Source organism: Pteronotus mesoamericanus, unplaced genomic scaffold (assembly GCF_021234165.1).
Source record: "Pteronotus mesoamericanus isolate MK-2021 breed Mesoamerican mustached bat unplaced genomic scaffold, CSHL_Meso_final contig_52, whole genome shotgun sequence".
NCBI classification, from domain to species: domain Eukaryota; kingdom Metazoa; phylum Chordata; class Mammalia; order Chiroptera; family Mormoopidae; genus Pteronotus; species Pteronotus mesoamericanus.
In genome coordinates, this window is record NW_026555189.1 from 13486423 (window position 1) to 13496814 (window position 10392).

Below are 10392 nucleotides of genomic sequence, written 5' to 3' on the forward strand. Positions count from 1 at the left end.
CATCGCCAACCCTTGGGCCAGAGCTGGAAAGGATATGAGAGAACATCTCACCCATGCTTTCCTACAGTGTGTTTCATGGAACATGATTCCAGAAAATGTTCCGAGAGAAAAGGGCACATCCCCACTACCCACCACTGGAAGAGGTTCACAATGAACAATGACTTAGTCAAGGCACTGAAAAACCACACAGTAAAAGGAATTCGTCCAGCTTTATTGCAGCAGTGCCAAAGATTTCACCATGAAACTCCTTTTTGCTATAAAATCTAGTCACATCTCGCAGAACCCATGCACTTTGTGAGATGCCTATCTATCCATTTTTTGAAGAGCAAAATAAAATCTAGAGATCTAACTGACTTCTCCAGGTTCCCCAGGGGTCCACTTTTAAGCTTGTGCCTGAGAGGGGTCTAGACCCTGCTCTCTGGACTCACAGCCCAGCCACTGTCCTAGAAGCTTCTTATCCACATTTAATAACCTGAGGGATCAGTTTCGGTTTCTCCAGATCCAGAGGAAGAGCTCCTGTAAACTCCTCCAGGGAAGACAGGTACTTTCTCACCATACTGTGTTTTTGTTTAGCCATCTTTAAGTAAAGACTGTAATTTGAATAGGGCCTTCATCCCCATGGGTGCAAACTACAGTGCAAACTATGTATGCATTTTTCTGAACCTAGTCCCCCAGTGGGCATGCAGGGCTAGTGCATTTCAAACACACTCATGGAAAACCAAATATATTTTAAGCAGCCAATAATGACAAACAGAGCCTCTACCTGAACACCTCACTTCTCACAGAAGCCTGAGAATCCATGGACTGGTATATTTTTTTCTTTCTTGCGGAGGACCACCAGGGTGGCACCGTGGCTTTGGGGCTAGTTTACAAAGTGCCAAGCCCCCGGCTTTTACACCTGCTTTTCCAAGACCAGCACCTCTTCTAGCGCAGGACACCCATGTAATGTGGTGGTTTCAGAGGCTGGGCCTTGGGTCAGACTGGCACGAGGGCCCCAACACTGCCACTGCTGCATATGTGACTTGGGCAAGGGACCTCCGCTGAATTTAGAGCCTCTGTGTCTTTGTCTGCTGAAGAGGGGCGGCCATCCCCATGTCTGTTATGGGAGCAGACACCTCCCCCAGGCTGTAAAGGGGCTACATGATGGGGGCGGAAGGAAGTATGTGGGGGGCGTTAAGGCAAAGCTGTCCTCCTTTTCTTGGCTCAGGAGCTATTTCAGTCTAAAGAGCTGGGAGCCGTGGCTGTAATCAGGGCACCCCCAGTCCCCAGGCTACAGTGGAGAATGGGTCAAATTTAATTCAGCCTTTAAAAGAAAAAAAAGTGTTAGAGAGAGGGGGAGGGAGGGAGGAAGAGAGAAAAACATCCATGTGTGAGAGATACATCATTGGTTGCCTCTCATATGCCCCCAACTGGGGACATGGCCTGCAACCCAGGCATGTGCCCTGAGTGGAAATCAAACCAGTGACCTTTTGGTTTGCAGGCCAGTACTCAATCCACTGAGCCACACCAGCCAGGGCTAATTCAGCTTTTTTTTTCACACTACCCTTCAGTTCCATATAATGACCTCCAAGCCTTTGCCCCTGCTGTTCCCCTGCCTGAAATGCCTTCCTCTGTCCTCTACACCTTTGGGGAATAGTGGAGCCACTGCCTCGGCCCTCTGTACATGCCCTTTGTCCAGTAGCCCAGTGGTGCCTAATGGCACTTACCAGCTGCCTGCTCAGTCCAGTGCTGGAGCCCTGGACTACAGAGGCAGCCAGAGTTTACTGTGCCAGCAAAGCAGGATCAAAAACAACATCAAAAGTATTAAAATATTTTGACAAGCAATAACCTGGGCAAATTCTTTCCCAGTACAGCTGGGCTGGGCCCCTGCTTGCTGCTGGATCGCTGGCAAAGGTGGACCAGGAAACCAAACTACAGCTTCACACATGGCCACGAGGGGGCGTAAACACGTTGCAGGAAACACCTGAGCATTTCACTTTCCAGAGCTGGTGGAGGGAGTGCGTGCGTGTGTGTGTGTGTGTGTGTGTGTGTGTGTGTCCCTCCATAGTGCTTAACACTAACACTGGGAACTAACACTGTCAGTAAAGGAGAGGGGGATAAGCCAACTAATACGTTTTAATGGACCTAGACAGTGGTGACTCAGGCTTGGCTCTGAGGTAGGCCATTCCTGGCCCGGGCAACTCCTGCTTTGTAGCCTGGAGCATGTGTTTTCATCAATCTGACCCTCCATATCTCATTGGCAAAATAGGAATAAGAATGGTTCCCATCTCTAAAGAAAGGTCTTGGGTCTAATGAAATGAGTCGATCAGTCCACGGACTGTGTTTGCTGGTGGGTCATGCTATAGGCACATGAAAGCATGTTCTCAGAGGCACCAAAGGAAGGTGCTTTCAAATAATATGTTATTTAGTATTTTATTAAAATGAAGGCATAATGAGAGAAATCAAGACTATGCTTACCTTCTTTATATGTCAGTTTAATGTCATTTAATATTATTTTTATTATGTGAGGGCCCCATAGTCCTTTCGGTGTGTGGCTTAGATGGATTTTCAGCCCATGGAGGTCCCCAAAAGGGCTGTGGTTGACAGGGTCCCTACTGACTATTGTCCATGCAGGGCCCACAAAAGTGTAGGTCCTGGTGGCATCCTCTGGAGAGGAGCTGGGTGATGGGCATCACGGTCCACATAGGGTCGCCAGCCCTCTATCCCCAGATATCGGCTACCCCAGAAGCTGGCCACCAGGAAGCCCTGCCTTAGTGCTCTCAGCTGGGGCCCCACTTTCTTCAGGCTGTGTTCAACCCTCTACCCTGCGCCCTCCTCAAGTGCCCACCCCCTGTGTTTGTTTGATTCCCCAGATGGCCCCTCCTCTCATTCCCTTGACTTACAGTACCGTTGAAAGAAGATTTGGAGTATCTGAGGGGCGCTTGTCAGCTGGGAAGTCCCAGGAGAGCTGGGAATCCTCCAGAGCAGTTTCGCACAACAGAGGATTGTTTGAATGCCGCTGCACTTCAAAGGCAGAATCTGTTTATCTTCATTCAAACCTACAACCTTGCTCCATTTGATTTGCAAACACAAAGTAATGCCTGCATGGTTTTAGTACATAGCAAATTATTGTACTTCACGTTGTTTGAAATTTTACAAGGAGTTGTTCACCATCTAGGAAAATCATACTATGAGGGCAAAAATACTCATGTTTCTCCGCCTGAATGCATTTGTGGCCACCATGCTGTGGGTGGGGCTTCTGGGCGTGGGTACCAGCATCAGAAAACCTCATCCCAACTTTAGCGTCCTTGTGCCCCAGCATTTATGTACTGACACATGTATTACTTTATTAAAAATTACTTATTTGTATACTTAAATGTATTTTATTATTTAGTAGAAATAATTTTCCTTTGTGTTACAAGTAAAGTATTAAATTAATTTTTGAAATTATACATGGATGAATTATATTTTCTTTCATTGTCATTGAAGGCTCATAATGAGATGCATTGTACTGATTATAAACAGTTGGCTCTGAGAATCTCACAGACAAAATGAGCAAAAAAGCCAGACACCAGGAAGGTTTATGAAAGGAATGATTTCATTTATTTGAAGTTTAAAAACAGACAAATGTAATTTACACTATTAGAAGTCAGCATAGTGGTTACTTTTGGAAGGTAGGAACTTATGAGAACACGGGGGTTTGGGGGTGCTGGCATGTGCTTTTGCTCACCTGGGTGCTGGTTTTGCAGGTGTGTTCGGATTGTGAATGTTCACTGAGTGTATGTACTTTTCTGTATATACATTATGCCTCAATTTTGAAACCCCAGAAACCAAAAAGCAAAGTTAACATCACTAGCTATAGGACAAATCCACATTGTGTGCCTGAAGACAACACAGGGTCATTTTTGTGATATTTCTATGAGAGGTTCATAACCTGAGACTGTTCATGAGGAAACACCTGACAAACCCAACTGAGGGACATTCCACTACCAGCTGGCCTGTCCTCTCCAACCATATCAGTGTCGTGAAAGGCAAAGATAGACTGAGGACCTGTCAGGGGAAAGGACACTAAAGGGACTGGACAACTGAATGCAATGCCTGATCTTGAAGTTTATTGGGGTTACAAAAGGCAATACGGGGACAATTGACCCAATCTTTATAAGGTATGCTAAATAGATAATAGTAATGTAAGGGTGTGAATTTCCTGATATTGATTCTTGTACTGTTTATGTAAGAGAATATCCTTGTTTTCAGGAAAAGCACTGAAGTATGTAGAGGTAAAAAGGTATCATGGCAGCAATATATTCTCAAACAGTTCAAAAACATGTATATGTGTGAAAAGAGAAAGAGAGAGAGCAAATGTGATAAAACAGGAAGTCTTGGTGACCTATCTGTGGGTATTCATTGTTATTTTTTTCAATTTTTCCGTAAGTCTGAAATTATGCTTAAAGTAGAAAGGTTTTGCGGTGAGGGGCTCTAGGTCTGAGAGTGAACCCTAAATGCTGGCCATTCCTTTCTGTTTCCATGACTGCAACCCCAGTTCTCCCGGGGTGTCAGTGTGAAGAGGGGCAGGAAGAAAGGAACCAGAGCCTGACATCTCCTGACATGGATAGGTCTTGTGCGCCACGGGTGCTGAGGGCCCACCTCTGGGGGTCTCAGCTTATAGCAAGGGCCCAGTGAACTGACCGAGGTTGGTCAGCTCTTGACGGCTGCCAGACACCTGAGTTTCTTTTTTCAGCGTGACCTCTGACCTCAGAGGGCACTGGGCCGGAGGCAGGCGCCCCAATGACTGTAAAGCCGGTTGCCACTGCCCAGACCTTAGCCCCTGGCTAAGTTGCTGGAGCCACCACTGGTGCCAGCTAAAGCAGCCAGGCTGGCACACGGCCCTCCACCCACAACCCGGGGCCAAATGACCCAGGTGAATAGCTTTGTACCTAGCCAGCCACAAGGGTGAGGAGCTCTCTTCCAAGTCTCCTCTATTGCTCCCAGAAACCACAGGCTGCTGGATTTAGCACTGGGGCCAGGGTTTCAAAGGCTTGGCTGTCCCCAGAATATCTTTTCCGCTCACCCACATACTCTGGAAATTATACCACTAGAGCTCGCTCTCCCAGGAGAGAAAGCATTTTCAGGCACGGACTTCTCCCAAAGTAGTGATGTCGTTGTTGTGTGGGTCGTAGGTCAAGGACTTGGTTACATGAAACACGGGCTGTCTTTATTTTCTGTAAGTGAATTAAATCTAGCTGTGAGCCCCCATTATATTGGGCTGGTAGGAAATTCAGCCCAGTTATTCTCCCGTCACATTGGTGGGCGAAGGTCTGCGGGTCAGAAGGCTCTTCTAATCATCTGTCGCTGTCAGTTTTGGCCCAGCACCATGGCCCCTTTTACTTTAGGAGACAGCTGGGGTAACTCACATCCTGAGATCTGGAACTGTGTGCCCCCCAGCTCTGTCACAGCCTGACTCTGCTTCTGGGAAACCTGCCTTCTCTCCCCCACCAAGTCCTACCTTTGGTCCCCATAGATCCATTTTATAGATGGAGAAACTGAGGCCAAGAGAAGAGGTCATATGACAGACTGAAAAGGAGGTGACAAAATCATTCCTCCTTAAGGTGTGTACTCCCTCCGAGGGGAACTTACATTTCATCAGGGGACCTTGTCTTAACTGAGCACCGAAGCTCAGTTGACAGGATTTCAGATTCCATGATGGAATTGTTTGGCAAAGGGGTCTTTTTGACATGTAAGGCTCTCCTGATGAGTGAAGAGCACTGAACCAGGAGTCATAAATTCTAGGTCTTCCACCAACTCACTTTGACAGACTCTCTTCCTTCTTTGGGCCTCAGCTGGTCTGTCTGTAGAGTGGGGTCAGGTCTGGAACTCTTTCGGCTCGGATGTTCCAGGATTCCCGGGACAGCTGATTGATCTCTGCCGTGGCTTTCTCTGGCTGAAATAGTTGTCCCCCACCCCCACCAAACCCTATTCCTGAACACTTAGAGCAGCAGCAGCAGCAGCAGCAGCAGCAGCAAGGACTCACTCCCCAGTTTCCCAGGGGGGCCTCGGTAACCAGAGAGACAGTGCAGTGCCCTCTGGAGGCACCCGTGCCCAAAGCAACCAAGGGCTTGTCACTCAGAGCAGGTGCTGAAAGAGGAGGAGGAGGAGGAGGAGGAGGAGGAGGAAGAGCCCCTTCCTGAAAACATGAGGGAACCCTGAGAACCCAGCTGACCCTGGGGTCACTGTGTCCCCATGCCTTTCCCACAATGCTTGTCCCAAGACAGCAGCTCAGTGGGAATAAAGAGCCACCTGCTCACCCCCCTATGCCCCTGAAGACAAAAACATTTGGGTTGCAGCTGGAGGGATTTAGATTAGACTCAGAGACTGCCAAGCCAGGAAATGCCAGGCGCGTGTCCCTACCGCAGGGCCAAGAAAGGGCAGCAGGAGGAGGTGATGAATTGCACCTGCCAGAATTTGCCTGCGTTGTAAGGTGGATTTGGGCCAAGTGATGCCTAGCACTTTCTGAGCCTCAGAGAGAGAAGTCCTCTCCTTCCCATTCAGGAGGCTCTCAGCCCCTGCTCTAGACTTCCAGTGGCTCCCCATGACCCCTGGATGGCAAGGTACACTTCTGCCTGGCATCTGAGGCCTCCAGGGCCAGGGGACCACTGTGTCCCCAGTCTCACCTTCCCTCTTTGTTCATACGTGCTGGGGGAGAGTCAGGCCTTCCTCCCTCTGACTGGCAGATGTTCACGGGGAGCAGCTGAGGCTCCTGTGCCTCTCCTGGGATGCTGGCTACAGTGGATGCTGAACAACGCAGGGATGGGGTGCTGACCCCCACGTATTACTTTTAATATAGCATTTTTGAAATATAGCACTTTAAAATAAGTTTTAAATAAGTAAAAAAAAGTTAACTACTAATAGTTTACTGTTAACCAGAAGCTGTACCAATAACATGAATAGTCAATTAGCACATATATTGTAAGTCATATGTATTATATACTGTATTCTTACAATAAAGTAAGCTAGAAGAAAGAAAATATTATTAAGAAAATCATAAGGAAAATACACTTACAATATTTATTGAAAAATATCTGTGTGTAACTGGACCCATGCAGTTCAAACCCATATTGTTCAAGGGTCAACTACACTTTGCTCTGGCTCCCTCTTCCAGAAAGCCCTCCCAGATTAATCAAGCCTCTTCATCCAAGTCAGGACCCTTACCAGGGATACTGTCACCTTCCCTACTCTTGACAGTCTCTTAGGGTCTTCGTCTTTTTCCTGGAGGAAGAGCAAATGTCCTGCCAGGTGGCCTGAGGCAGGACCAGCCAGACAGGAGTGAGGTGGGGATTAGGGAGGTTTCTTGGAGGAGAAATGAGAGAGCCACGTTTGCATAAAATGTTCTGAGATTGCCCTTGTGGAGGACAGAGGTTTGGAACAGAACTGACTCATTCCTGCTACCACCTTGCCTGGCTGCAGGCCCATCCAGGGAACCTGCTTGGACACCTTGGTAGCAGAGGGCCCTGCAAAGGGTGATGTCATTTCAGGCTGCACTATCCAAAATGGTAGTCACTGGTCACATGTGGTCTTGGGCACTAGTAATGTGGCTAGTCTGAATCAAGATGTGTTTTAAGTATAAAATATACACTGGATTCCAAAAATTTAACACAAAAAATGTAAAATGCTTCGTTAATTTTTTTATGTTGATGATGTGTTAAAATGGTAGCATATTTTGGATATAATTGAGTTAAATAAGATATATTATTCAAATTCAATATACTTGGGGTTTTTTTTTTTTATCTTTTAAAGTAGAGTTACTAGCCCTGGCAAGTGTGGCTCAGTTGGTTGGAGTGTCATCCTATAAACCAAAAAGTCCTGGGTTTGATTCCCAGTCAGGGCGCATGTCTGGGTTGTGCGCTCAGTCCCCAGTTGGGGCGTGTGTGAGGCAACTGATCGATGTTTCTTTCCCACATGGATGTTTCTCTCCTCTCTGCACCACCCCCCACCCCCGTCCCATTTCCCTCTCTCTAGGCTCATTGAGCATATCCTTGGGTGAGGATAAAAAATAAAATAAAATAAAGCTTCTAGAAAATTTTAAATTATATGTCACTCCCATTTTCATATTACACAGGTGACACACGCTTTGGAGGGCTTGTGTGCCATGTAGCGTAAAGCCCAGGTGTGGAGGCCAGTGCATCTGCCCTAGAGATCGTGAGCAGAGAAGACGCCAACAGGGATGAGTCATTCTCCAGGCCCTGGCTCTGACTACGGGACAAACACCAGAACCTTCCATGCTCAGAGTCACATTCACCACTCTCCTTGGAATCTTAGTAAGCCAGCAGTACATGCTGCTTTTGAGGGTGGGCCCAGAGTTGACGTTATGACCCGTGCATGTGGGAGGCTCCCCAAGGTGTCCCGGCTGGGCAGATACTGTTATTTGACCTCCCTCCCCACCCCCAGGCCAGCTCCTGCTGCAGCCAGCCATCCCTGTCAGCTTGGGCATCGGTGTGGCCTCTTTCCAGACATCAGCTCTTTCAGCAGCTCTATTAGGTTACCTTTCCACCTTCACCTCAGACCCATCTCTGTCCCTGTCTCCCACCCTTGCTCAGGTCACAGACCACTCTCCCCACAGATGAGGGCTGTGCAGGTGGGTATCCCGGGGCAGCCCTAAGGGGAGCCCCCAGCCCAGGCCGCTGCAGCGGCAGTGACTGTGGAGGTAACCATAGGTTGGAAGCGAATCTTCTACAGGCAAGAGCTCTGGGAGACTGGGTCTTCACAGCCACCCCATCTCCAGAGGCCCGCCCCAGAGAAAGGGCACTCCTGCTCTGGGGTCCAGGGCCTGGCTCCTCCAGGGGCAAGTCCCGTGCCCCCAGCCTGGATATATACTGGTCATGCTATAACCATTGGCCCCGGGCCCCGAGTCCAGGTCCCTTTGAGAGCTGCTCTGGCTCTCCAGTGATGGCCTCTCTGGCATCCTGGGAGCAAGTAGAGCCCCTCTTGTCTGGGGTGCCCCAGAGCATCACTACCAGGAAGCAATCTTGCCTCGAATGAGGATTCACGGTCCAGCCCTGGGTCCCTTGAGGCCAGGTCTGCGGGAGACATTTGGGGCATCCCAATTGGATAAAATAGGGTCAAATCTGGGGCTGTGACTATAACACAAAGAGGCCACTTTTGGTTTTAAAATAGTTTGAATTTAAGAATGAATTAAGGGAAAGGATTTAGGGAGTGAAGCTTCTTGGCAGGCTTGGGATAATTGTTATAAAATGAGCTCCCATTTCTCAAGTCCTTTGTGGTGCCAGGACTGTGGTGCCACCGTCCCTGGCCAAAGTCCCTGGCAGGACCAGCAGCATCAGGTCTGTTATACCACCTCCATATGGCCACTACCATACCCATCACCCCATCCCTCCCTTGGACCCAGTTGCTGTGGCATAGAGCAGGAGAGTTATTGGACAGATCCAGGTTCAAACCCTGCTCTGCCACTTGCCTACTTAACCTCTCCCAGCCTCATCATCCTCATCTGTAAAATGGGAGCAATTACAGTTCCTGGATCATAGAGACAGCCAGACATCTGCCCAAGTCCCTTTGCCTGTCTTCAGAGGCAGCCTTACTAGCATTACTTCTCTGCTGCTAGCTGCGCCCAAGCTGAGCAAACACCATCTTCCAGACACCGCCCTTCTCATGGTCTCCTGCAACAGGTAGAGAGAAAATGGCCCCTATGTCAGACCAGGAGTGCCCGCATGGACAAAGCTGTCCGCCAGCCATCCTGGGCCCCCTCTCTTACCCACAACCTTGAATTATGATGCTCCACCTCCACCCTTAGCTCCGGCCTCAACATTCCACTGCTTCCTCATTCTCCCCTCCAGGGGCCTGCAAATGTTGTGTGTCCACCCTGGTCAGCTCCTTCCCAGGGTTCTCTGTCCATCTGGAGGCCCCACTCTCTATCCCCTCCCAGAATCCCCTCTCCTGCCCACATAGCCAAATGCTGCCTTGTGAGCTCCACCTCCTAAATCTCTCTCATTCGGCCCCTGCTTCCCACCTCCACCACTGTCTCCTCTTTCCGGGCGATGGGCCACGGCCTCCTTACTGATGCCGTCCATTCTTGCTGGCCCATCACACTTCACAGGGATCTCCCTTCTTTGCACCTCTGGTTCTGCCTCTCCTCTACCCCAGACCCTGTATGACTCCCCAGTAGCCCTGAGATAGAGTCTCAGGCCCTCCCCCCAGGGCTCCAGCCCTGCAAATGCTCTGGGCTTTCTCACCTCTGAGCTTGCACATCTGCTCTTCCCTCAGCTTCAAACATTCTCTCCTCTCTACCTTGGAACTTAATTACTTCACCAGATGAGGTTAAACTCTGCCCTTTTCTCTGCACCCACAGCCCCTGCCTTGCCCTCTCTACAAGACTTACCTTCTCAGTACACATGTCCCTCCCAA